Source organism: Stegostoma tigrinum, chromosome 12 (genome assembly GCF_030684315.1).
Source record: "Stegostoma tigrinum isolate sSteTig4 chromosome 12, sSteTig4.hap1, whole genome shotgun sequence".
Taxonomy (NCBI): domain Eukaryota; kingdom Metazoa; phylum Chordata; class Chondrichthyes; order Orectolobiformes; family Stegostomatidae; genus Stegostoma; species Stegostoma tigrinum.
The window spans coordinates 44,827,104-44,853,258 of NC_081365.1; the positions used below are offsets into that span (position 1 = coordinate 44,827,104).

Sequence of the window (26,155 nt, forward strand, 5' to 3'; positions counted from 1 at the left end):
TGCAAAGTTCCCATTTAGTTCCTCCGCCAATTCTTTTTCTCCCATTACTACTTCTCCGGCTTCATTTTTCAAATGGAACAATGTCATTCTTGCCTCTCTTTTACATTTTAGATATCTCAAAAAAACTCTTGTAATCCTGTTTTATATTTCTAGCTAGTTTACTCTCATACCTCATCTTCTCTCCGCTTCCCCCACCTCCATCCCCACCATAGTTTTTTAAGTTTTCCTCTACTTTCTTTTAAAGGTTTCCCAAATTTTAGGCTTTCCATTATTCTTCACCACATTGTATACTTTTACTTTTGTTTTTATACTGTCACTGACTTCCCTCATCAGCCATAGTCATCCCTTAGCACGTTTATTCTTCCTTGGGATGAGCTTCATCTATGTCTCTGAATTTACCTCCAGAAACTCCTGCCATTGCTGCTCCACCATTTTCCCTGCTAGACTCCCCTTCCATTCGACTCTGGCCAGCTCTTTCCTCGTATCTTCTAGTTACCTTTACTGAATTATATCTGATTCAGCCTTCTCATTCTCAAAATGCACAGTGAACTCTATTATTTTACAGACACTGTCAACTAGGCATTCCTTCACAAAATAAAAACCCAAAAGAACTGTGTAAATCAGGAACACAAACAGCTCATCTGGAAAAGCTCAGCAAGTCTGGCAGCATCTGTGAAGAAACATCAGGGCTAACATTTCGGGTCCAGTGAACCTTCCTCAGAACTGATGGTAGCTAGGAAAATGTTGGTTTATATGCAGGTGATAGGGTGGGGGGAGGGGATGAGGAGTAAATGATAGGTGGGGATAGAGCACAAAGAAAGGGAAGAGCAGTTGGATGGACTAAGGCGTTGATAATGATCTGCCTATGAGAATGAATAGCTGTTAATGGAGACTATTAGTGGCTAACATAATTAGCGTGCAGTGGCAGTCTATGTGATAACAAGGCCTGGTGTGTGAGGTGGGGGTAAGGATGTGGGAGAGTTCAGGCCTAAAATTATTGAACTTGATCTTGAGTCCAAAGGCTGCAAGGTCCCCAGGTGGAAAATGAGGTGTTGTTTTTCCAGCTTGCACTGAAGTTCAGTGCAATACTGAAGCAAGCCTGAGACAGAAATCTTGGCCAGGGAACAGGGTGGTGTGTTAAAGTGGCAGGCAACTGGTGGGTTAGGGTCTGTTTTGCAGGCAGAATGTTAATGATCTGTCAAGCAGTCACCCAGTCTACACTTCGTTTCCCCAATGTAGAGGAGACCACATTGTGAGCAGTGAATGCAGTAGACTAGATTGTGGGAAGTGCAGATAAAGTGCGGCTTCACCACAAGATATGTTTGGGCCCTTGGATACTGGGGAGGGAGGAGGTAAATAGGCAAGTGTTCCACCTTTGCCAGTTACAGGGGAAGGTGCAATGAGGCTGTGAGGCTCTGTTAGGAGTGAAGCACCAGTGGATCAGGGTGGCCTGGAGGGAACGATCTGGATGTGGATGCTGGTGGGATGGTAGGTAAGGACAAGGGGAACCCTATCGCTGTTGCGGGAAGGAAGAGAGGGGGTAAGGAGGGTATTGCGGGGTCAGACCCCGTTGAGGGCCCTGTCGACAACAGTGCTGAGGAATACCCAGTTGAGAAAGAATGTGGACATTTCAGAGGCTCCCTTGACAAAACTGGCCTAATCAGAACATTTGCACTGGAGATGGAGGAACAGAGAGAATAGCATGGAGTCTCTACAGGAAGCAGGGTGCGAGGATGTATAGTCCAGGTAGCTGTGGGAGTCAGTGGGTTTATGGTGGATATTAGTGGCCAGTCTATCCCCAGCTATCACCTTCAATTCTCAAATCAGTTCTGCCTCATTACACATCACCAAATCTAGAATTGCCTGTTCCCTAGTGGGAGCTACCTCAAGCTGCTCCAGTACAAAATCCCATAGACATTCCACAAATTCCTTTTCTTGGGAACCACTACAAATCTGATTTTCCCAGTTCACCTATGAATTGCAGGTCCCTGCAATACACATAAAAATGGCTTTGTAACATACTTTTTCTATCTCCTGATTTACTTTCTTCCCTACATCCTGACTACTGCTAGGAGGCCTGTACACATTTCCCATCAGGGTCTTTTTTCCTTTTGCAGTTCCTCAACTCTACCAACACAGATTCTATGTCTCTGACTCTATCACTTCTCACTATGTATTTCATTTCATTTCTTATGAACAAGGTAACCCTATCCACTCTGCCCATTCTTTTGACCAAACATGCATTGTTGGATATTTTATTTCCCAGCCCTGATCCCCTTGCAGCCATGTCTCCGTGATACCCACAACTTCATAGCAATCAACTTTAACTTGCACTACAAGCTCATCTATCTCATTTTGCATACTGTGCACTTAAATCTTGAATTGACTGTCCCCTTCTGTCCCCTTCATTCCCTCATCTGCTGTGCCTGACCCTTTCCATATTTTCTATCCTTTACTTGATCCAGAAACTCTAATAAACTCTACTGAGCTCGCCCCACTTTTTAAATTTTTCGATAATTTTCCACACTATTGATCCCACCACCAATATTTGGTCTAAAGCCCTATCCACAGCCCTAGTTACATTATTCGCCAGGACTCTGGTCCCAGCATGGTTCAGGTGGAGCACATCCCATTGGAACAGCTCCGTCCTCCCCCAGAGCTGGTCCTAATGCCCCATGAATTCAAACCCTTTTCTCCTACATCAATCTTTGAGCCACGCATTTACCTGTTTAATCTTGTTGACCTTTTGTCAAATTGCCTGTGGCTCCAGAAGTTATTACCATTTTGGTTCTGCTATCTAACTTAGTCCCCTGCTGTTCATATTCCCTCAGTAGAACCTCTTTCCTCTTATATTGTTGGTGTCTATGTGGACCACAACAACTGGATCTTAACCCTCCCATCCCAAGCTCCTCTGTAGGCCAGATGTGACATCCTGAACCTGGGCACCAGGCAAGCCACACAGTCTTGGGACTCTCAATCCCAGCCACGGAGAAGACGATACATATACCCAATTGCAATGACATGTCTCTTTACTCCACCCTATTGAATGACTCCCTGTACCATGATACTGTGGTCAATTTGCTCACTCTCCCTACAGCCCAAACTCTCATGCACACATGAAGCAAGAATCACAAACCTATTAGGCTCAAGGGTTGAGGCTCCTTCAGTGGAACCTCCAGCATCCCTCTACCTGTCTCTCTTGTAGTCACACCCTCCTGTTCCTCACCACTCACCAAATTTGAGGTATTTTGATTTTGTTTTGATTCAATTTGTCCCATAAAATCCTGGGGCAAATAATCAGTTTAGTAATCTTCATCACAGAATTCACATTAACCGGGAAGCCAGGAGTTCTGCTTTTGAAATAGTGCCCCAGGATATTTCATGTTCACAACAAATTCTTTTACATCATATTTCTGAGAGAAAATACCCAACACGATCCATAGAAATGGAATACAAAAATAGCCAACCTGGTTCAATGGGTCACAAGGTCCCAGGTTCCACAATTAAGACTGGGTCTTTGTTGTGGAGTACTGTGGGAGTGATGTATTGTTGAGGGGTTGTCTTTTAGAGGAGGTGGTTGAGATGAGTTTCCCAGCTGCCTACTTTCGTGTGTGTGAAAATATCCCATTGTGTTATTTTAAGGAGCGGGGGAGTTACTCCCTTTCTACTGGCCAACTTTTATCCCCCAATGGCCATCATATATGACCTGACCTCAGACGAGTCAGAGTTTGAACGTGGGAAAAAAATAGCGCAGTCAAACAGCTAAATTAAATATTTTGTTTAATTAAATCAGAAATACAATGCAAAATCCGTCCTACCACTGGAAATCAATGAAGGCTCAAAGCAGGTTGAACAGAAGTGTACGCACGCAGTCATATGTCTATCTGGCCATAACAATGTTCTTGTTTATGTTTAGTACAGCTGGCAGCACAATAACCTGATTGGGACTCGGTAATACAATGACTTTCTTCAGTTTACACGCACAGAGACACACACACTTCAACCCCCTTTATTCCACGCATAGTAGTAAAGACGCTTCCAATGCCCAAATGTGCTGTCAGTTAATAGTCCATCACGTAAGCGGCAACCTCCCCCTTCAATATTCTTTGCGATGATGACTCGGTTTTTATTATACATTCGTTCGTCCACTTTCCTTTGGGTTCCTCAAAATTCTTCCGAGCATGTCAGACCCGCTGTAATGATTTAGATCTGAGCACAGAACAGATATTGTTCACAAGACAAATCAGCTTCTTTCTTGACTGCATTTTCCTCCCGACAATTGTTGCCCTTGTCTGTGGTGCTCCTTCCATGATCGTTAGGTTCCTCCCTCGTCTGCAGTCACAAGGTCAGCTGAGCAGTTCCTTCTCTCAACGGGCAGCATGTTACTGGCAAACGGCTCGTTGGGGTGGAGGGCTGTGATTAACAACCTTCACCTCACATCACGGTAACCAATCACCGGTCACGTTCATAAAATGTGGAGCTGGATGAACACAGCAGGCCAAGCAGCATCTCAGGAGCACAAAAGCTTCCAAGATAATAAAATGTGAGGCTGGATGAACACAGCAGGCCAAGCAGCATCTCAGGAGCACAAAAGCTGACGTTTCGGGCCTAGACCCTTTAACCTCACCGGTCACGTTCAGTTGGGAGTTAAACCTGCATGGACACTGTCCATCTGTACTTAGAGACTGTTGGGGAGAGAAATAGAATTAACAAAGTTAATTTCGACTCTAAAAATCTTTCACTTTGAAGGAGTCTTTGGACTTAAAATGTTAACTGTGTTTCTCTCTCAACAGACCCTGCCAAAACTGCCAAGTTCTTCAAGTTTTCTCAATTTTTATTTCAGATTTACAACAAATTCAGCTTTTTGTTTTTATTTACTTCCTTTCAGTAAATTCTACCATCTGAAGACCACATTAACAGTGGGTTAGCTGCATAGATTAAATCACAAAAGTGTCTAACTGGCAAGCGTCCTGATAAGGATTGTTTCTGGTTGCAGGGCTACATTGTGTTTAGTCTAACACTGGAGGTACCGTTTTTACACGGGCTTCTCCTTTTGTCTACACGTTGTTCTGGCCTTGCTTCTTACAAGCGCCGTTTGGTGCTGCTGTTTTACAATGACTCAGCACGCTTCGGTGTTCGAAGCAAACACCCACCACCAACCCTAATCCAGTGAACAGGTTCTGGTTGACAGTCCAGCTTCAAAATTTCGTCGAAGCAATTTTAATTTCTTACGAGGAAAATAACATTTATTTCCACACTATTGTTTGTAGAAGTTTGCACAATCGGCTGCTGTGATTCCTACATTATGAAGTATTCCAGAGATTGTAAATCGCGTTGTTCCAGCCAATGGTTGTTAAAGGCGCTACGAATGGAAGCTTTTTTAATTAGCCCAAAGATGAGATATTAGGAGGAGGTGACTAAAAGCTTATTCAAAAAGCATGCCTTAAGGAGGGTATTTAAAGGGAAGCTAGCAAGGGAGAAAATTGCAGAACATGGGGTCTGGGTACTCGAAGGGGGTGGCCATGGGCACCCGCATGGGCCCCAGCTATGCCTGCCTCTTTGTAGGTTACTTGGAACAGTCCCTCTTCCGCACCTACACAGGCCCCAAACCCCATCTCTTCCTCCGGTACATTGATGACTGTATCGGCGGCGCCTCTTGCTCCCCAGAGGAGCACGAACAGTTCATCCACTTCACCAACACCTTCCACCCCAACCTTCAGTTCACCTGGGCCATCTCCAGCACATCCCTCACCTTCCTGGACCTCTCAGTCTCCATCTCAGGCAACCAGCTTGTAACTGATGTCCATTTCAAGCCCACCGACTCCCACAGCTACCTAGAATACACCTCCTCCCACGCACCCTCCTGCAAAAATTCCATCCCCTATTCCCAATTCCTCCGCCTCCGCCACATCTGCTCCCACGATAAGACATTCCACTCCCGCACATCCCAGATGTCCAAGTTGTTTAAGGACCGCAACTTTCCCCCCACAGTGATCGAGAACGCCCTTGACTGCGTCTCCCGTATTTCCCGCAACACATCCCTCACACCCCGCCCCCGCCACAACTGCCCTAAGAGGATCCCCCTCGTTCTCACACACCACCCTACCAACCTCCGGATACAACGCATCATCCTCCGACACTTTCGCTATTTACAATCCGACCCCACCACCCAAGACATTTTTCCATCCCCAACCCTGTCTGCTTTCCAGAGAGACCACTCTCTCCGTGACTCCCTTGTTCGCTCCACACTGCCCTCCAACCCCACCACACCCGGCACCTTCCCCTGCAACCACAGGAAATGCTACACTTTCCCCCACACCTCCTCCCTCACCCCTATCCCAGGCCCCAAGATGACCGTCCACATTAAGCAGAGGTTCACCTGCACATCTGCCAGTGTGGTATACTGCATCCACTGTACCCGGCGTGGCTTCCTCTACATTGGGGAAACCAAGCGGAGGCTTGGAGACCGCTTTGCAGAACACCTCCGCTCAGTTCGCAACAAACAACTGCACCTCCCAGTCGCAAATCATTTCCACTCCCCCTGCCATTCTCTAGATGACATGTCCATCATGGGCCTCCTGCACTGCCACAATGATGCCACCCGAAGGTTGCAGGAACAGCAATTCATATTCCGCCTGGGAACCCTGCAGCCTAATGGTATCAATGTGGACTTCACCAGTTTCAAAATCTCCCCTTCCCCTACTGCATCCCTAAACCAGCCCAGTTTGTCCCCTCCCCCCACTGCACCACACAACCAGCCCAGCTCTTCCCCCCCACCCACTGCATCCCAAACCAGTCCAACCTGTCTCTGCCTCCCTAACCAGTTCTTCCTCTCACCCATCCCTTCCTCCCACCCCAAGCCGCACCCCCATCTACCTACTAACCTCATCCCACCTCCTTGACCTGTCCGTCTTCCCTGGACTGACCTATCCCCTCCCTACCTCCCCACCTATACTCTCTCCACCTATCTTCTTTACTCTCCATCTTCGGTCCGCCTCCCCCTCTCTCCCTATTTATTCCAGTTCCCTCTCCCCATCCCCCTCTCTGATGAAGGGTCCAGGCCCGAAACGTCAGCTTTTGTGCTCCTGAGATGCTGCTTGGCCTGCTGTGTTCATACAGCCTCACATTTTACTAACTCGAAGTCAATATTGCCACCTGAGCAGGGAAACAGGGTTTGGGTTTAATCCATCGGTAAGTTTTCATTTCTGATAACATAGCACTCCTTCAGAAATGCAGAGTTTTACATTTTCTTACAAGAGCCTTCATCAGAAAGTGGTGCTACTAAATCCAGAAGGGACCGGACTTTCTCAATTGAATAAAATCAGCCTGGAGAGAAACTAAATACTTGTTTCTGAACCCAACTTTATTAAGGCTTAATATGTTTATGCTGCCTGCCATGAATCCAAATGTACAAATATCTCACTCCATTAGCACTCCCGTGATTGTGGTGACGTCTTCTTGGAACTGATGCATTTAGATCACTGCTTAAGTATGATATTTCAACTATTTGTTTAAGAAGTCTTCACAAGTCAAATTCACAATCATGTGCCTCACTTTATAGAACAATCAACACTTCAAAATTGATAACATAGTTTATACTGTTTATCACAATCTGGACATTTAATTGCATCATTCATCAGGAATAGTTGGTGTCAAAATATCTGAATTTGAAACATTTTTAAAAGTGCTTTATCTTTATACATGGAGTTTTCTTCTGAAAAAGGTTGGAAAAACTGGGCTTGTTAATAATTGAAACATATAAGATCCTGAGGGGATTTGACAGGGCAGGTGTGGAGAAAATGTTTCCTTTTTTTGTGGGGACCTAGAGATGGGTTACTATTTCAAAGTGACGATTCACCCATTTAGGAGATGAGGAGGATACTTTTCTGTGGTTTGAGAGCCTTTGAAACTCTTTTCCACCAAAAGGCAATTAAAGCATACTCTTTGTATATGATAGAGGCAGATGTAGACAGATTGTTGATAATAGGGTGAAAGATTATCATGGGTAGGTGGGAAAGTACAATATTCAGACGAGCCATAATCTTATTGAATGGTGGAGTAGGCTTGAGGGGCTGGATGGCCTACTCCTGCTTCTAATTCAGATGCATTGTAGAAATGGTGAATTACATTGAAAGCCATGAACTGATTACAGGAAATCTGGAAATCTCATTGCTTTCTGATAGCTTCTTTCACTTTGCAGGTCCACCTGGTTTTCACATGAGATAACTGATGGACTCTTTTTGGTTTTAGAATGTTTCAATCCTGTCCAAAGATTCCGAATTGTTCAATTCAAGCAAGAAAAGTACAGAAAAGGCTCAAAAATTACAAACCCTCAATCAATGGATTACACACTGTCATCATTTAGTCATAGATTCATAGAGATATATAACACCGAAACAGACCCTTCAGTGCAACTCGCCTATGCCAACCAGACATTGCAGATAACCTTTCTCCCATTTGCCAGCATTTGGCTCATAACCCTCCAAACCCTTCCTATTCATATAAACATCTACAAGGTCACCCCTCAGCCTTCAACACTCCTGGGAAATTAGCCCTAGCTTGTTCAGCCTCTTATTATAGTTCAGACCCTCCAAAGTTGGCAACATCTTTGTTAATCTTTTCTGAACTTTTTCAAGTTTCACAACATCCTTCCTACAGCAGGGAGACCAGAATTGTACACAGTATACATACAGGCCGAACCAATGTCCCATACAGCTGCAATATGGCCTCCCAACTCCTATACTCAATATACTGACCAATAAAGACAACTGTACCAAATACCTCTTCACTATCCTATCTACCTGAGACTTCACTTTTGAGGAACTATGAACCTGCTTAATAGAAAAGTCCAGAGATTTTTAAAGAAACCTTTATAGTCCTTCTACGCTTTATTTTGTGAAGTATGAACCATCTTTCTAAAGCCGCAGCACAATTACATTAAGCAGACTCTCTTAATATGATAGCAATACTGCCAAGGGTCTCACAAACAGTTGTTGTATCCAGACAAATTATATCTGGAATGAAAAGAAAGATGGAATTGTTATCAGAGTTACTACAAATCCTGTTTTGTAAATAAACAAGCGATTTCACTGTAGTTATACAGGTGAACCAGCACATACTTCTTCACTATCTTTAAGATTTTTGGAAATTGTCGTACAAAAGAAGTCCCACAATTAAAATCTTTACACAATCTGTCTCCTTGGTCTTCAAGATATCTTTGATGTCTATGGCTCAGTTTGTTTTTAATTGGCTGAATATTTCTCCAGAACAGTTGTCTGTTGGTCCTGTGTAAGGATGGAGTTTTCATTCACCGCCTAACCTTATCATGACCCCCATCTCATGTTTCCTGGGTTGTGGTCATTAATTTTGTAGCCCAGACTCCTAGCAGTATTGCTATCAGATTAAGAGAGTCTGCCAAATGTAGTTATGCTGCAGCTTTAGAAAGAGGGTTCAACCTTCACAAAGAATTGTAGAAGAGCTATAAAGGTTTCTTTTAAAATCTCTGGACTCTTCCAATGGGCCTGGACAGTGAATGAAAGATGGCAAATATCACACCCTTTCTATCCAATTTATCTAATAACTGGATTGTGACTGATCCCCCAATAAATATCAGCATCCCTCATCGACTGAGATCTAGAGGTAGCGATACAGAATGCAAAAGCAGCGAATTGGCTTGTTGGCCATATTTTACATGCAATAGGACAATGAAAAGTCTTTTGGATCGGCAAGTGCAGGGTTCCTGCTGGAGTTGAACAAAAATTGTAATAACACCGAGAGGGGGCATTTGATATCCGCCTTCCTGTCCATTCTTGTCATTTCTTTCCTGCAATTCTACCTGTTCACAATTAATAGAGAAAAACATCATCTAGAATGTCAAGCAATTCTTTTCCCACAATATTTATCAGATATCATATACAAAAATATTCGCTGAAGACGTGCTTCTACAAGACAAGCCTCATCCAATAGGAGACAGATATATTTAACACACTGATGTAGTTGGGGCTCAGTTTAACTACTAAGATGTAGGAGTAGAATTTCCATGTAGGTTGTCACTAATCTCTGTGATAACTTTGATAAAACATTCTTAGAATATTCCAGAAATGGCACAAAGAATTTCTTATGTCTCTTTTTTTCCACTGCTTTGGTCAATCTTTATCGAATTGTGGCAGAAGATTGCAAGAACTCAGCAGAAATTCTTGCCCTTGGAGCTTTATTATGTGACACTTGCCGATCTGAAACTTTTTATTGCAGCACATTAGTACTGTATCTGAGGTGAGCATTCTACGTCAAAGTTATCCTTGCAAAGGCTGTGTTCCCGCCACATGATATGAAACTAATGTTACAAGCTGATATTTCTGCAGAGCCCTAAATGATTAAAAATGCGATAGAATTTGTGCATTTTCATCTGAAGACCCAGTGCGAATAATACTTAATTTTCAAGCCCAGGCTCACTTGCATAATCATTCACAAGATTAGGTGTAGACTCAAACAGATCACACAAGTGGCAAGTCAGGTAACTTGCACATGTAGGTTTAATATATCAGGATAAAGACAATTTAAAAGGAGATTGGAGCTGACATCAAGCCAGTAGCTTTGGATGAAATGAATAAGACAAACTAAGAGGCCAGAGGAAGGATCTGAGTGGAATAAAAATTCTTAAACTCGAAGGAAGGGTTTTCTGTTCAACAGCGGAATCAAGGAAGTGGGCACTGTGGTGTAGGAACAAAGGAAGAGCTTAAAATCATGTCATGTACTTGTAGTGATTAGGCAGAACTTTGGCAGGGACAGTGAAGATGGTGAAAGCATATATACAAGGCTTATATAAAAATGTGACGATACTGTTGCTTTAAGAGGCGTGTTTAGCCCTGTTGTTTTTTTAATGAAGAGAGGTTGAGATAGAGGCGCCAAGCAGTGTGTTCCCAGCCAATAATGGAAACAGCTTATGAGGCCTTTTTCTTTCAAAGTTGGAACAATAGAAGCAGAATGAATGGGTGGGGTAAAACTCCCACAGAACCAGGATTTTAGCTTAATTTTCAACTCTTAAATTCTTGGGGTTTGGAATGTGCTATACATCTCTCCCTGCTCCAGCAAAACACTTGAACTCTCTCTCTCTCTGAGTTTTCTCTCAATGTTCTTTTCTTCTGAACTGGAGAATTGCATGTGAGAAAATCTACTTTACTGAATTTGCCTTTGCCAAGCGTGTGTTTATGGGATATTACTATGTTGGAACTGTTTCTGTTTAGCAGTTAAATAATCTATTATTCTGTTAATTTTTCCTTCAGAGTTAATTTATTCATTTTTTTTTCCTTTTGTTTGTATTTTAACTATAAATTAAAAAGAAACTATATTTTGCATCGAGCCTGGTAGTTTGACCAATTGAATTATATTTGGAACACAGTGCCTTACACTTTCCTATAAAAATAAGAAAATAGCCTAGACCCCAATTTTCTTTCTTATTATATTTTGAGGGTCCATAAGAAATACTAATATATAATGATTATAAAAGATAGCTTTGAAAAACGGAACAGGGTTAGCAAACATAGAAAGTATGTGCAGGAGTAGACCATTCAGCCCTTCCTGCCTGCTCCACCATTCAATATGATCATAGCTGTTCATCCAACTCAGTATCATGTTCCTGCTTTCTCCCCATACTCTTTGATCAATTTAACCATATGAACTGTAGTTAACTATTTCTTGAAAACATTCAATGTTTTGACCTCAGCCGCTTTCTGTGTCAGAGAATTCCACAGGCTTACCATTCTCGAGTGAAGAAATTTCTGCTCATCTCAGAAGAGTGAAGTGAAGAAGCAAGTCAAAGTGTTGATACCTAAGAACTGTTCAAGCTTGTGGTCATTAACACCTGAACAAGGCAAAAGTATTTTTTGTTCAAGGATCAGATGAAGCAAGGATGAAGGGATGGACCATCACAAGGACCAAGACAACTCAAATACAGCTACTGCTGTAAAGAATAGACACAGAAGATGGCATTAACTATAATTAGTGAGTGCACTGGGGAAATGCAGAATATCATGGATATATCTGCAATCAAGGGCAAAACATGAGGATTGAATTTAAATCAGAATTTCAGTATAATATTAAGCTGACAATTGGTAGAATGTTGTTTTAGCAGTAGTACCTAGCCTTTTGTAAGAACTGTACGGATCATGTTTCTGATCATTAAAACAGAACAGACATATCAAGACTTGTCACACCGTTTCCCAATTTTATTTATTTATGATTCATATATTTTGTCAATCCATCTTTTGATTTTTTGCTTGCCACTTTAAGATCTCCTTTTGTCTTGCACTATCCTCCCTTTGACAATTGATCCTTCCTGGCTTCTATTAAACACATTCACCTTTGTTCTTCTCCCTTCCCTACCTCTGCACTTAAACTGGCTACATTGCAACTCCTTCCAGTTCTGACAAAAGGTAATCAACACAAAACTTTTGCACAATTTTCTTTGCTACTGCGCATGACCCGCTAGACTTTGAGGAGTTTCAGCCTTCATTTCAGATTTCTAGTTATGTGTATATTGCTTAATATTCTGAATCAAAACTTGTTTATTCTGAGTTACTTGATCTTCTGTAGTCAGAGTGTTATAAATGTTGCCGCATCCCTGGGCTGGGGGAAGGGGAAGAGCTGTTGTAAGCTAACCATGAAGCACTACTGAGAATTGCCTTTTTGTGACACGAGCTGAGAATTGGATGGGCTTGGGTTTGATGATCTGAGGGTCAAACAGAAGGCTAACACTCATCATTTAGGCTGAAACTTCATGCATGCATGTGAAGAGTGGCTTGGAGGCACAGGAGTCCTGCTGATGCCCTGGATAGTATATAGCATATTGTGTACTCAACAATGAGTGACAGCTTTAGGTGAGGAGCAAAGTTACTAAGTAAGGAATAAAAAAGGGATAGAAAGGAAATATTTTAAAACTAGGAGAAATTACCTCCACAAATAAGAATATTTGTTAAATTGATTAATTCCACAACATTATTGGCATCCATGCAAGTCTGAGGAATGGGAAGGATTATCGAGAAAATGCTTTATTGCCTTCTGGGATGGAATCAGTGAAAGGAGAAATGAAAGCTGCCAGTTCATTTTCTGAAAAAAAACACAAAATGTATGTGTAAGACCAGGAACTTCAGATAACTAAGCGGGAGACTCAAATCCAAATGGTCAAGAAGTAAATTTGTACAGATCGTATCCAACTGCTCCATCCTTTAAGAGATTGCATTAAAACTCAGTGTTAAGCAGCAGCAGGACTTTTTTTACTTTAAATAATGATCATGGCAGAGCACCGCAACACTCACATCCTGCAAATGAATATTCTTAAAAAAATCTTTGGTGGTTACTTTGATAAAAGAAAGACTTGCATTTATATAACACTTTACTCCACCCAGAATATCCCAAAGTATTTTACAAATAATTAAAGTACTTCTCAAGTGTAAAGAATATTGCAGGAAATGAGAGATCCTCCCTCTTCCACTTTTGTCTTTAAAGATTACCACTATCCTACTTTCTTCATTGACCATGTGCAGCCAGCACAGGTTCTGCAATAACCAAAGCAATTCTGGGGAACTAAGCTAGACAGTGTACTGCAATATGGGCCTTTCCCTTAAATCTAGGACAACACAAGACATAGGACTTTGTAGAGCCAGACTTAGTGTCATTGATTCACAGAGTGGTACAGCATGGTAATAGACCCTTTGGTCTAACTCATCCGCATAGACTAAATTAATATAGTCCCATTTGCCAGTGTTTAACCCATATCCCTCTTAATCCTTCCTATTCATGTACCCATCCAAATGCCTTTTAAATGTAATTGTACCAACCTCCACCTCTTCCTCTGGCAGCTCATTCCATACATGTACCACATTCTGTGAAAAAGTTGTCCTTCAGGTCCCTTTTAAATCAGGTGTAGAGCTGGATGAACACAGCAGGCCAAGCAGCATCATAGTGGTCTAGGCCTGAAACATCAGCCTTCCTGCTCCTATGATGTTGCTTGGCCTGCTGTGTTCATCCAGCTCTACACCTTGTTATCTCAGATTCTCCAATCCCTTTTAAATCATTCCCCTCTCACCAATGCTGTTTAGTTTTTGACTTCCCTTTCCTGGGAAAAGACCTCAGCAATTCACCTTATCCATGTCCCTTATGATTTTATAAATCTCTATAAGGTCACCCATCAACCTCCAATGCTCCAGGGAACATAACTCCAGCCTATTCAGCCTCTCTCTAGAGCTCAAACCATCCAGCCCCAGCAATATCCTTGTAAATCTTTTCTGTAAACTTTCAAGCTTAACAATATCTTACAAATGGCAGGGAGACCAGAATTGAATGCAGTATTCCAATAGTGGCCAAACTAGTGTCCTGTACAGCAGCAACATGACTTTTTTAAAAATGTTTTAAACGTTTTCACAGAGATGAATTGGAATAGTCTCAGGCAAGTTTCTGATTAATTTAAGCTCACTGTATAGAATCGGATTTTCTCCAAATTGATGCAGGTCTGTGAGCCTTACACCAATTATTGGAGGAAATTCTTTGGGACAGATTTTACTCACCTTTGGGAAAATATAGACTTATTAGTGATAGGCAGTATGGCTTTATGCAACAGAGGTCATGTCTCACAATCTTTATAAGAACCCCCACTGTGTGGAAACAGGCCCTTCAGCCCAACAAGTCTACATTGACCCTCATAGCATCCCACCGAGACCCATCCCCCTAATAACACACCTAATCCACTTATCCCTGAACACTATGGGCAATTTAGTACGGCCAATCCATCTGCACATCTTTGGACTTTGGGAGAAAACTGGTGCACCTGGAGGAAGCCCACACAGACACAGGGACAATGTGCAAACTCCACACAGACAGTTGCCTATGGATGGAATCAACCCCAGGACCCTGGCACTGTGGGGCAGCACTGAGCCACCATGCCACCCCAAACTCAATCTTAATTGAGTTTTTTGAATACGTCACAAAGATGATTGATGAAGACAGCACAGTGGATGTTGTTGATGTGGACTTTAGCAAGACCTTTGACAAGATACCACATGGTAGGCTGATACTTAAGATGATGTCACATGTGATTCACTGTGAACTTGTAAGATGGTTACAATACTAGCTTGGTCATACAAGCCAGAGAGTAGTGGTTGAAGTGTATTTTTCTCAGTAGTTAGCTCTGTTGCTTCACAGTGCCAGGAACCTGGGATCAATTCCAGCCTTAAGTTTGCACATTCTCTTGGTGTCTGCATGGGTTTCCTCTGCATGCATCGGTTTCCAACCACAGCCCAAAGGTGTGCAGTTAGGTGGATTGGCCATACCAAATTGCCTGTAGTATCCAGTGATGAGCAGGCTAGGTAGATTAGCCATGGGGAATACAGGGACAGGTCTGGGTGAGTAGCTCTTCAAAGGGTCTGTGTGGACTCTGAAAAGCCTGCCTCTTCACTTTCAGGGATTCTATGATTCTTATATGAAGTGACAGTGATGTAGTTAGGGGATGTTTCTCTGAAGAGTAAAGCAAATATACAGCAAGTCTTCATAGCTAATCTGAAAAGTGCAAGTCTTGATGTTGACAATTCACTGAAAAGCAATACTCTATAAACCCATACATTCTATCATTTTCATGAGAGTGTAAAATGCTGCTCATTTGAAACAATTAAAGTAGACTGAAAAAAAATTTAAACGACTTTTTGTGAATTTTTTTCTTCTAGTACATTAACTGTGACGATTAATATGCAACCCTTAAACAAACAAGAATGGGTATATGATCTCCCACAGAGAAAATATATTTGACTTTTCGAAGATACATGATATGTCACTCACAGATACCCCAAATCTTTTCCCATTCTTGTTGGTTTAGTACAGGGTTTGCATAGCACAAACACATATTAAAACTATATTCTGCAATAAAAGCATGAAAGAAGCAGAATGATTTTGCATTTCAATGCAAGCATTGTTGAGATATTCCATGTCAGTGTTCCTTTAGCTTACAGCAACTTGCATTTCATTGATACACAAGCCAAAGAAAATGACATTAATGGCATAATATGTTGCAGTTTTATAGATAATATCAAAGCACAGGTACAAAGCTGTCCATAAAAAGTAGCCACCATAAAAGATATTTTAATAGTGTAATTTTGTTCAAGTTACTTCACACTTTTCAATACTAGAAGTTACTTAATTGTCAATTGTTGGACAAATCATCAAGTAGGAAAGCATGGCTGAGATTTCAAGCACTGACTGATCACTCACCCTGTGCCAGCAATTCTTATTGCTTCTCTTTCTCTTTCATGACATTTTGTGTGTCCAGAATTCTTCACTTAACAGAATCCATGGCTCTATCTTTACAGAGCATGGTGCCAGGATTGAGAAGAACTAAAATAAGACAAGTTATAAATGGAAGGATGTTAACATCTGTTTCTGATAAGGTCATCACAAGGTTTTGAAAGTTAATAAACTTGCATTTCAAACAAATGTCACTGAACCAAGCAAATAAGGTCAACTTATTACACCCTAAATACTAACAAAACAACTGCCAGAAACATGTTAAATGCAAATGCTACCACTTACACATGTCCTTGTTTAAACATTATGGCCAAAATGTACTTCAGGTGGTCTACCACAACCCTGCTGCTATTCAGCAGGAAATGAGCAAAACCAGAATGCAGCGGCTATTCATTTCTCTGGTCAGCTCACTTACTGTAACCTCATTCTCTGAACTTGCAGATCTGCACTCTCTCAACCTCAGCCCTAAAATTTTCATTAAAACTCACAAAAATCAGTGGCTTGTTGCTGATTTGCATATTGAATTCCCCATAGCAAAGCCCTTCTCCATTCTCAAACCTACTTCCTGTAAATGGCTCTTATTCCATTCTCCCAGTTCCCCACATCCATTTGGTTTCCTGTAATTCCACTCTCACCCTTTCCTGTCCCTTCCAAAAGGGTTCTCCTTGTCCTGATAATCCCAATCCATTAGCTTTGACATATTATATTCAGCCACTTCTCCAATTTTCAAGGGTTCTTCCTCCACAACCCATATTATGAACAATATATTAAACCATTCAAATCCCTAATGTGTGGAACCAGGCCCTTTGGCCCGACCAGTCCTTCAAACAGCATCCCACCCAGAACCATCTACATCGCCTTTCCCATAACCCTGCACTTTCCCCATGGCTAACACACCTAATCTACACATTTCTGAACACTAAGGGCAATTTAGCATGGACAACCCACCTAATCTGCACATCTTTGGACTGTGGGAGGAAACCACAGCACCCAGCAGAAACCCATGCAGACATGGGGAGAATGTGCAAACCCCACACAGACAGTTGCCCATGGGTGGAATTGAACCTGAGTCCCTAACACTGTGAGACAGTAGAGTTAGACACTGAGCCGTGCAACATTCATCAGCACATTCTGATGAAGGAAAAAACATGAGGCTGATATTTTATTTTATGATTGAAAAATAAATATAAAGATAATTGACTGGAAGTTGGAAAGTACTTTTTATCATAAGAAATGCCTTCTTAAAAATAGCAGACTGAGGAATTTTAAATTAACATTTTGCATTTGATTTATTGTCAACAATAATTCTAAATGTTGTTTTGATTGATTGTAGCTGCAATAAAATAGCTGTTGAAATTATTTATAAAAGCATAAAAAGTGAATCAGTTGAGCAGGCAAAAATAATTTATGAACACATTAAAGGCAAGTTATTTGCATAAACACTAGTTGCGTAATATTGTTCAGTAGATCAAAGCTTACACAGTATACATACACTTTGATAATTTCTGTCTAAAGCACATCACAGAGCATGTCAAGTCTTAGCCCCAAATGCTTTGTGTTTCCAGTCTCCATATCTTTCCTCAGTATCCACACAAGTGAGTTTCTGTCCTGCGTAACATTTAAATTCTTTGTTCACTCCACTTTTTCCAGCTTCACAGTTGCTCCATTCCACTGGGCACCTCTTAATTTATAAAAACCTCTTAATTTATATTAATTTAGTACCAGACCTCTTTCCTTGACTGTCCACAGAAGACTGCATCTTAATATTATTAAAAGGACCAAATTATATGGATCTCCTGTCACCATATCTAGATTATTCCTGTCTTGATAAATAGCTTTTTCCCAGTTGTCACAGTCTACTCAATGAGCAATTCATTTACGTAGTGGTCTCTGAAGATGGTTCCAAAGTCCAAATAATTAAAAAAGTCATGGAGATCCCAGAACATGATGCCATCAGGAGAACCTCCGTGGTATGATGGTAGGATCCCTGCCTCTGGGAAGAGCCACCCACCTGCCCGAGAGGTGTGTCATAACATCTCAAAATCATTTGTATTTTGAATCAACCTATCAAATAGACAGACTCAGCACATTTTCATAACCCACAATTCATCCTGCCTATATACACCTATATTTTAACTCCAAACTCTTGCTTTCTTCAATCATAGCCCACCCTACATTTTCTCCTCAAGTGTACCTTTGCTTCTGTCTAGGGCTTTTTAAAAAAATATACCTATGATAAAACATAATACTGACATGGCTCACAAAACCACACCTAACTCACCAGCCATTGACTTTAAATCTTTCTACAAAGCATTGATCTTAAAAAAAAGGTAAAAATAAATGTCAGGAAATTTTTTTCTGAAATGGTACCAAAATTATGGGACTGCACACAACATAAGTTTATATGTTAATTGAATTTTCAATACTTGATATGAATGGCAAGACTCCCCAACCATGTGATAAAGATGAAAGTGATCCCATGAAGGACATTCTTCTTCTGAGTTCTTTGCTTGAAGATAGGTCTTTGGTGAATGTTCACCGAAGCATAGCACAGTGTCATGATATTTTTAACAACAAATCAGCCTCAAACCTTCCACAATCTGAGCAGGAATCAGATCTCATGCCGTTCATGTTAATCTGAGCTCTAGCATTTTATGGGGATCCTTCCATTAGCTTCTGGTTAATCAATACTCCAAATTTTCTTCAAATCTCCATGACTGTAGACTTCATAGCTGAAATTTAGGACTGACTGCAAATACAAATTAGGGGCACATCTATTTACACACTTTTTCTTGGCTTTGGATAGATACAAACTACACTCCACTTTCTCCAAACTAATTGCCTGTTTTCACTAAGGCAGTTAGTGCAGATTTCTTCTTGTACCTTTGAGCATGACAAACCTTCCAGCCTTTTTTTCCAAACAAACTCTGTCTCCAAACTGAAATGTTGCTGCCCCATTTCTTGTGATGAACTATCAAGTTAGTAATTTCACTGCTTAAGGCGCACTTAGTCTACATTCTTCTCTTTTGCTCCATCGACTTCAGCTGTAACTGTCAAAAGCCGAACTGAACCACTACTCCTGTGAGAAAACACAAAAATCATAGGGAACCTCCATAATTGTTGCAGCCCACCTCCTTGGCACGATGACACACTTGGCATGGTCCAAACAGAAAAACAAAATTAATTATGTTTTATCTTCAAAACAATCCATTTGATTCTGTGATCCACAACTCTAATTTATATCTCTACAACCTTTTTCCAGAATTGCTGGTCTACCATGAAATTCATTCTGAAGAAGCAACAGCATAATTGGCTTGCTAATTCTCTCTCTGTAGATGTTGGCAGACCTATTGAGATTTTCCAACATGGTCTGTTTTGATCCATGAAGGAACTCCTGATTTACAAAGGTTATGTATCCTTCTTGACCTGTGATGTGTATAAATGATCTAAAACCCTTACTTAAACAGTTGTAGGCCCCCTGCCTCTATTAAAAATTTTCGTACTTCAAACCATAACTTTATTAGCTAAACACATTATCCTATGAAATGCAATTACTCGAAGTTTGATCACTAGTTTCTCAAATTTATTCTCATTTAAAATTCACTTTATAAACTAAAATTTATACTTCTCAAACGCCTGAGTCCTGAAATTAGACATTGCACAGTAGACAATTATAAGAGAAAGACAGAAATTTATGAGGCACATATAAACAGAAAAGAAAACAAAGCTGGAAGATAATAACTGAGAGAATGAGACAAAAATAATAAAGAACAGGAAAGAATAAAAGATGTCATAGTCTTTATCCATGTGAGAACTAAAGAAAGTCAGTCGTATTTCAATACATTAACCAGGATATTCCAATGTAATCGTTGGGGTGCCACACTGGTTAGCACTGCAGCCCCACAGCACCAGAGACCTGGGCTCAATTCCACCCTCAGGCCACTGTCTGCGTGCAGTTTGCACATTCTCCCTGCGTCCGCACGGGTTTCCTCCAGGTGCTCTGGTTTTCTCCCACAGTCCAAAGATGTGCAGGCTTGATGGATTAGTCATGCTAAATTGCCCATAGTGTTCAGGGATGTGTAGATTAGGGGGTGGGGCTGGGAGGGATGTTCTGAGGATCAGTGTGGACTTGTTGGGCCAAAGGGCCTGTTTCCGCACTGTAGGGATTCTATGATCTATGATTTACATGTGAAAAGGGAATCCTGACTAAATGGTCAGGCAAAATCTGATTACTCAGGCCAGCTATTTTCTATGAAATTTCCAGCAGCTTTATGAAGTACTCAGCCAGATTTCCTCATTCTTTCAAAATGAGATAAACATGAAATCATGCTTTCCACCTTCTGTTTTTGTTTTCTGCAACAGTAGTATTAGTTCCAATTTGCTATACAAAATGTTGCTTGCTAGGTAGTAGGAAGCACAGACTTTTGCTTTCTTTTGTCTGTTAGTTTGACTTCTGCTTTTTTAAGGTTTGCTGTGACACTTCCCTGTTCCTCCCCAACCCTTGCTGATGCCTTGCAGCAAGGCACACAAGGCGCCTTTTGATAAGTATTCTTGTACTATTCTTTTGAGAAGAGCAATCAGAGTGGGACACCAATCTGATGGGAACATCACCACTCACTCACCAGCATTCTAAAATCATGATGATCAGAAACGCTCACATCAGCTCGAAGAGCAGTGGTTTTCAGGGTTTTGTCTGCAGGGGAAGCTGGCTTGCTGCATGTGTAATGTTAGGCTCTACCACAGACACTGCACTGTCAAAGGATGTAAAGCTCAAAACTGCTCAAGTTTTATTTTGCAAGAAAATTCCAGGCAGCGACTGTGAACATCAACCAAACCACAGATGCAACATTTGATAAAATATTTTTAGTCCCTAATCATGAACAGTACATTGCAATTTTACAAGTGGTGTACATGGAAAAACATTTGTGTACAGTTAAGAGCTGTGCATGTAATGAGTAATTTCAAGGCCATATTTAAGATAGGAATGCATGCACGTGCAGGAAGACTTCCAAGTGAAGGCTGGGATTGTTAGTAGCACTCTGCAGCCCCACCCACTGCTGCCACAACCCCTCCCAAAACCTTTGGGCATTGGAAAGCTAGCAATGCACTTTAAGAAGAAAATAGTGTAGATGCACTTTACGGGAAATTAGACAAACACATGAGGGAGAAAGGAATAGACAAGTATTATGACAGGATTGATTAAGACTGCTGAGAGGACCCTCGTGCAGATAAATATCAATAGTTGAATGAAGTGAGAGGTGTCTGAATTGTACATATTTATACAACATGAGGTCATTCTAAGAAGCAAAAGTACTAATACTTCCTATGACAGTGCAATCTCTGTGGTAGGGCCTAACACTACACATGCAACGAGCCAACATCACCTGCAGATGAAACCCTAAAAACCACTGCTCTTCTAGCAAATGTGAGCATTTTTGTTCATCCTGACTTTAGAATGCTAATGAATGAGTATTGCACACCTCTGGTGTTCCCATTAGGTTGGTATCCCACTCTGACCGCTCTTCTCAAAAGAAAAGTACAAGAATAATTGTCAAAGGGAAACCTGTGTGCCTTGTTACGGGACATCAGTGGGGTTTAGGGGGAGGAATACATAACTGCCAGAACATCTCCTTTCCCAAATGCAGTTTCTACAAAGGTATGAACAAAGTATATCACTATCCTCTACTCTACTTCCTGCTGAAATATTTCTACTGCCTCAGTATATTTCCAAATTCATCATCCTTAAGTCTTTAAAAAAATGCACCTCTATGCTGGGAAGTGTTTTGGTGCTTTGTGTAAAGTACAATATCAGTGAGTTTCTCTTTTCATTTCAAGTACCTAAGGGTTTGCTGCCCTTTCAGGTTTGCTACCTAAGCCAGACTATTGTACCCTGTAAGAATGGTATTTTTGTTCGTATCACTCATTCTATTTCTACTGATTTCATAGACTTGAACGTTATTTGTGTGACTTGGATACTTCATTTCATATTTTCTGTAACTGATTCAACTTGAACAGTATTGTTCAATCTCATATCTTCTTTTGTGTTTGAATAGATTCCAACTATCCCATTGCCATGAGAGTCACAGAAAGTTCAGATGTGACATCAGTTAAATACAGACAAGTGAGTTTTTTTAAAAAAGAAACAAGTTAATTTCCAGTTTGAGATGTTCCAACACAAATAAATGACAAGGATTTACTAGTTTTGAAACTAGTGATCTACCTAGTCATTACAATTTAATTAATTTTAAAATCACAAAATCCAACCATCCATCCAAACTACCATTTAGTAACAACAGCAGAGGATAGTTAGATAGAATGAAATACCTACTTTAGCTACATACTGATGACTGTATTGTCTTCATTGGAACTGACCTTCTATAGGATAAGTGGGTGCTTTACAGGAATTTTTTTTTTTTACAGATGCAATCTACAAGTGATAACAATGACTAAAGCAGTCATGATTGAGAGTTGTATTTGAAATATTGTAGTCCGATGTAAAAAGTCATATTCAGAGTAGGAGAAACTGATTACAACTTCCTCAGAGCACTTTGTCACTTTGACAATAGCTCTGCAAACACTACAGTTGATCAAACCTCCCTGATTTCTGATTCCTTAAATATGAATTGAAAATGCCAGAAATATTCTGCAGGTCCAGCATAATCTGTGGAGACAGAAAGAGTTAAAGTTTCAGGTTAACGATCTTTCATCAAAACTACAGCATGCTTTGTTTTTATTTCATCACATCATCCAAAGTATTATACTTTTACCCCTGATTTCCTGTATGAGAGGTTTCTCTCAATATTGTGTGTGATAGATTGAGGTTTAAAACCCATTTCTCTGTCTATCAACAAAAAAACCCCAAAGGAACAATGGATGCCGTAAATCAGAAACAAAAGCAGAAATTGCTGGAAAAGGTAACAGGTCTGGCAGCATAAGTGGAGAAAAAACAGAGTTAATGTTTTGGGTCGAATGACCCTGCCTCAGAGCTCACTATGTACCACCTGTCAAATAAATTAAACAAAAAAAAGTGAATTCTGTAAGTCTAAACCTGAACACCTTCCTCTGTGTTGTTTCTCCCACACTCCAGGCCCTGTGCTGATATGGGTTGTTTTCAGCATAGCAAACCCATTTTCATTTACCCGTTATATTTTCTCTCTTCCTGGCATACTATAATCCATCCCTTTGTCTGCCGAACAGTTATTCCCTCTCTCTGGGGATCTCTGCCTAACCACTCACTTGTTTTCATTTTCTCTCTCTCTCTACCCCCCCCTCCCCCACCGCACACCATCCCCCCCATTTGCTTTCTTCAGCATGTATCACCTTTTCCTAACGACCATCACCTCTGAAGAAGGTTGAGTTCCTTCAACAATTTCTGTGTTTGTTTTAGGGTTTCTTTCAGAACTCTGCAGACTGGTCACTAGAACCATAACATTAACTCTGATTTCTCTCCATATATACTGCCAGACCTTTGTAGATTTTCAAGCAATTTCTGTTTTTGGTTTCAAATTTTCAGCATCTGCAGTTTTTTTGTTTTTTTTAAACATAGGAAGATGTGATAGTTGTTAGAGCTCAATCATCTCAAGCCCAGAGCATCTTTGCAGGAGTTCCTCAGGGCAGTCTCCCAGGCCCAGCCATCATGGAATCCCTATAGCATGGAAGCAGGCCATTTGGTCCACACAAACCCTCAGAAGGATATCCCACCCAGACTCACACCCCTACACTATCCCTGTAACTTTGCATTTTCCATGGCCGATCCATCTGACATGCACATCTTTGGACTGCAGGGAAACCAAAGCACCCAAGCAGACATAGGGAGAATGTATTAACTCCATGCAGTCGCCCAAGGCTGGAATGGAACTCGGGTCCTTGACACTGTTAGGCAGCAGTGCTAACCACTGAGCCATTGTGCTGCCCTATCTTCAACTGCTTCACCAATGGTTATCGCTTCATTGTAAGGTCAAAGACAGAATGTTTGCCAGTGATTGCACGACATTCAGCACCACTCACAACTCATCAGTTACTGAGTCATTCCATGTTCAAATGCAACAGGGTCTGTATGATAACCAGGCTTGTACTAACTAGTGGCAAATTACATTGATGTCACACAAATGCTAGGCAACGACTGTCTCTGTTAAGGGACAATCTAATCACTTCCCATTGACATTCAGTGGTGCTCCCATTATTGAATCCCACTCTATCAACAGCCTTAGGATTACCATTGATCAAAAATTCAACAGGATAAATACATTGGCTACAAGAGCAAGTCAGAGCCTAGGACCACTGCTGTGAGTATCTCATCTCCTGACTTCCTAAAGTTTGTCCACTATCTACAAGACACAAGTCAAGAATGTATTGGAATATTCTCCACTTCCTAGGATGAGTGCAGCTCCAACAACACTCAGGAAGCTTAACACAATCAGGACAAAGCAGCCCGCTTGACTGTCACCACCTCCACAAGCATCCACTCCGTCCCACCACTGACGCTCAGTGGCAGCAGTGTGCGAGCTATCTACAAGATGTACTGCATAAATTCACTGAAGATCCTCAGTCAGGACCTTCCAAACCCATGATCATTTCCATCTAGAAACACAAGGGCAGCTGATGCATGGGTACACATCCTCTTACATGTTCCCCTCCAAGCCATCCTGACTTGGATATATATGGCCATTCCTCCACTGTCACTGGGTCAAAAAATCTTGGAATTCCCTCCCTATGGACATTGGGAGTCAACTACAGCAGGTGGACTGCAGCAATTCATGAAGGTAGCTCATCATCACCTTCTCAAGGGCAACTATGGGCGGGTAACAAGTACTGACCAGCCAGCGACATCCACAACCCACGTGTAAATTTTGAACAATTGTTTTAAAAGTCCGTTGGTGACACATATTTGAAATTCATAAATACGTAAATTGGCTGAGTTTTTAGTTCCATTCCTGGAACACATTACAAATGTTCAAATGACAAAAGAACGCAGCACTTAAAACTTTATATTTTCGATTTATTGGATATAGGTAATTAATTGTCAGTTGTAACAGTCACTCTGATTTTTAGCAATACGGACACATATTATGAGCATTTTATCTCAGAGACCTGTTTGTAATGAATCTAAAATGTTGGAACCCTCACTTGTTTTATCCAAAGTATATAGAGCTATCCTGAAGCGACGCAATGTCAATCTTTACTGTTACATTCAGCATAGATTAGTACTTTATGCTTTCCCGCAGAGGGAGGTCAAGAACTTAGCTAGCTACGTACCAGAGGTCAAGTCTGTGCTCAATTTACAAGATAGTCGCTTCCTCACTGTGAGATTGTGAACTTTGAAATTTGTCTTGACTGTGATATTTGGCAATCCATAATAATATTAATGCTAGTCCTTTTGTCAGTCACATAGTCGTATCATCTTAAGCAATAAAGGCGAAATGTGTTTTTTCCCAATCAATAATAATTTTATCAATAACATACCAAAATGTTTTTGTTGTTTTTCCGGGACAGTCCAGATTTTTGGTTTTAATGACTTAGCCCAAATGGAACCTTCTGTACAACTGGTTTATGCAGGAGAGTGGGGTCAGGTCCATCTGCTCGGAATTACGGGGGGGTAATGCTTCCAAAACAAAAAATCAACAGGGGATGAATATCGGCATTAAATAAGTAAACACTTACCACTGTCGAAACCTCAATTAACAGATAGAGAGCCACGATTTTCCCCTACCTCTTGCTCCAAGCGTAAAGGTGACTTTAACTAAATATCTGCGTTCAAATTATTTCAGCCTGGGGATCTTCGTTCCAAGGCAGAGGAATGTCCTTGTGCTTGTAAGAGCGCCAATTCTCAGCATTACACTGACAGAATTTCGAGCCAGATGGCCTCCAC

General features: G+C 41.1%; 1 long non-coding RNA gene across 3 annotated transcripts; it reads right to left on the minus strand.

Moving 5' to 3' along the window:
• Positions 1–3,813: 3,813 nt before the first annotated feature.
• On the minus strand, positions 3,814–26,155 carry LOC125456789 (uncharacterized). Of its 3 annotated transcripts, XR_009446528.1 has the most exons (7): positions 25,997–26,155; positions 25,750–25,888; positions 22,616–22,948; positions 16,255–16,377; positions 12,950–13,104; positions 11,757–11,959; positions 3,814–4,685 (listed from the first exon to the last, which is right to left on the minus strand). It is a non-coding gene; the product is annotated as an uncharacterized LOC125456789 (long non-coding RNA). The 3 variants fall into 3 exon arrangements; XR_007248512.2 differs by lacking the exon at positions 11,757–11,959; XR_007248513.2 differs by lacking the exons at positions 11,757–11,959; positions 25,750–25,888 and having other exon boundaries at positions 25,948–26,155.